Here is a 3,359-nt window from a genome sequence, read left to right on the forward strand (position 1 = left end):
TGTTATCGCTGGGGTGTTGTGTCCAACGAAGCTGGGATTTGGATGTATGATGGGTGTGTCATTGGTGGCAAGCCCTGGAAGTGGTGGTCGTGGTGGCGTGGTGTGTAGGTATTGTAGCTCGTTCAGCTCTTCTTGCAACTCTGCTAGCTGCCTTTTTGCTTCGTTTAACTTTGCCAACTTGTTGGCTGCTAGTCTTTGCACCTGCAGCTCTTGAGCGATATTTCTTTTTCTTTTTTCAACGTTTCAAGCTGTTTTAGCATCGAGGCTGATTCCTTCTCTGTTTCTCCAAGAGGACCATTCTGTTCATTTGTTTGTGGTTGTGCTTGGCTCGAGGTCTCTACCTCAATTCTCCTTTTCTCACTTCTTGTTCTTAGGTTGGCCTCAATTCTTTTTGGTTTTTCTATCTTGTCCATGTTGTCTTGCTCAACTGGGACAAGCTGCCTTTCCTGCTCTCTCTCATCCTCGGTTGTCTTCTTCTTCTTCTGGGGTGGCATCGTGGGTTGTTTCGTGGCTGAGAACATGGTGGGCGTCAATGTTTGGAAGCAAATCTCAATGAGACTCGAACACAACAGATGAAGTAAGAAAAGCACTTGCTGTCTCGTTCCAAAATTATCCCTCTCTTTACAACGGGGTAGGGCACCCCTTTCATAGTGACTTGTAGGTCATTTTACATACCATGAATACCCTTTCTCACCCACTACATTCCTAGAATATGCCGTACATAAAGGTCTTTGGGGTAACATGTACAAATTAAACTCTCCTACAGGGTCACGCTTATCACGCCTCCTGGTAGTCATGCTTCTCATGCCTCATAGTACTCATGCTTCTCACGTCTTGTGGTCATACTTCTCAAGCCTTCTCATGCCTCATAGTAATCATGCTTCTCACGTAGTTTTCATACCTGTCTGAAACTAGCGAGGTTAACTGGATTCGTACAAAGGCCTTGATCTTGCGAGGCTAGTTAGCTTTTGCCAAAGAAGACTGCCTCGAGGGTGATCGTGTTTTTGGGCGATCCCCAATATCTTTCCTCAATTTCTCTGGATTATTCGGAGTACCTCGACCTCAGCTCAAACAGCCTGGAGGGCCCTAATGGTACTGTCCCGGAGTTCTTGGGTTCTATGAAGAACTTGAGACATCTTGATCTCTCCTACGTTCCTTTCTCGGGTAGACTACCCTCCCTCTTCGGCAACCTTACGAACTTGGGATATCTCGACCTCTCTTCACAACATTTTTGGGTACTGTGCCTTCTCAGCTCGGCAATCTTTCGAAATTGCTACATCTTGACCTCAGTTGGATACAAAGTGTGCAATCGACAGATATCTCATGGATAAGTCATCTACATACGGTGGAATATATTGACTTGAGCAATATAACTCTCAGCTCCATAGTTGATTTGCCTATTGTGGCGAACATGATTCCAACTCTGAAGCACATAATTCTAATAAATTGTTCACTTCCAAGTGCAAATCAGTCCATCACAAATCTCAATGTTACCAAACTTGAGGATCTTGATCTCTCAGGTAATTACTTTGGCCATCCAATTGCATCATGTTGGTTTTGGAATGTAACGAGCATGAAGTCACTCCACCTATATGAAACATTTCTTGATGGTCCCTTTCCTAATGCACTAGGAGGAATGGTGTCATTCCAACACCTAGATTTTTCGAATAATGGAAAAGCAGCCACATTGACAGTGGACTTAAAAAATCTCTGTGAACTGGAAACCCTATAGCTTGACAAGAGTCTATCATCTGGGAACATAACAGAGTTTGTAGAGAAGTTACCACAGTGTGCCTCTAGCAAATTGTCTGTCTTGAGTTCACCAAGCAATAATATGACAGGTACATTTCCAAGTAGTATGGAGCACTTAACCAGCTTGATTACCCTCATCCTTACTAACAATAGCATCAGTGGAGCTATACCACCAGAGATTTGGAACTGTACAAGGTTGGATTACTTCCATTTCAGTTCCAATCGACTCAGTGGCCAGATACCATCGCTTCCAAGAAGCCTCAGAATATTCGAGGTCCCCATGAACTTCTTGTCAGGGCATTTGCCATTTGAAATTGGAGCTCCAAATCTTAAAGATCTAATTCCATCCTTCAATTACATTACTGGTCAAGTTCCACGATCTATTTTTAAGTCACAAAACATGGCATTCTTGGATTTATCGAACAATCTTTTTGAGGGAGAACTACCTCTCACTGTTCTCGCATGCCAAACTTACGTTTCTTGCTCGCAAGTAATAATAGCTTTTCTGGAAAGTTCCCCTCATGGCTCCAAAGCTTGTCATCTCTGGTTTTCCTAGATCTATCATGGAACAAGTTTTACAGGTCACTGTCAAGGTGGATCGGAGACTTGGTGAACTTATGTATTCTGCACCTAAGTCATAACAAATTCGATGGAGATATTCCGGTCAACATCACAGATCTTACACGACTTCAATACTTGAATTTAGCAGCCAACAACATATCAGGTTTAATTCCTCCATCATTGTCAAATTTAGTTGGAATGACTCTCAAACATCCATCAGGATGTAGTGATGATTCATTTCTCGATGGCATTTGATGTCGAAAGATATATTTACACTGGTGCTGAAGAATGAAGTTCTCGAGTATGGAGCACATGGTCTAGTTGCTCTGATTGGAATTAACTTGTCGCTGAACCACTTAAATGGTCAAATTCCAAATAAAATAACTTCTCTTACTATACTATCAAATTTAAATTTATCATGGAATCAATTGAGCGGAAAAATTCCCGAGAATATTGGATCGATGACATCAATGGAATCCCTAGACCTCTCAAGGAACAACTTTTGTGGTGAAATCCCGCCAAGCTTGTCAGATTTGACATATTTGAGTTATCTTGACCTGTCATATAACAATCTTACCGGAGTGATCCATCAGGTCGTCAACTTGATACCCTCTATACAGAAAACCCTTCCATTGCATGTACAGTTTCAGTTACATTTACAGTTCCATTTGCACAAATAATTGACATGCCTGTGAACTTTGTATATCAAGAAGATAACATCGATGCAGCACAGATGTTGCCCTTTGCAATGGATTTCAATGTTCGTCGTCTGGTTGCGCAGCATAGATGAATTTATCTAATAACTTTTTTTGTTGCGAGGAATTTATCTGATAACTTATTCGTTCATGCATCTCTCAAAGTGTACCGTTAATTATGGCTTGCTTGAATCTGTTAGTTGCGTGTCTGTCGCGTAAGGCCATACAAACTCGAGGTATCCCTACCAGGTGATTATATATGGAAATGATCATATAAATAGCAATTCTATAAAATAAAATCGAATATGAAGCATTTTGGGGCATGTATATTTGAAGGTCAGGAGTTTCTGG

The 3,359-nt window shown here is 41.5% G+C and overlaps 1 pseudogene; it reads left to right on the forward strand.

The window, feature by feature from the left end:
* The first annotated feature begins 519 nt into the window (after nucleotides 1–519).
* On the forward strand, nucleotides 520–3,103 carry LOC117834475 (uncharacterized; annotated as a pseudogene).
* The last annotated feature ends 256 nt before the right edge of the window (nucleotides 3,104–3,359 follow it).

Source organism: Setaria viridis, chromosome 8, assembly GCF_005286985.2.
Source record: "Setaria viridis chromosome 8, Setaria_viridis_v4.0, whole genome shotgun sequence".
In the NCBI taxonomy this organism is placed as follows: domain Eukaryota; kingdom Viridiplantae; phylum Streptophyta; class Magnoliopsida; order Poales; family Poaceae; genus Setaria; species Setaria viridis.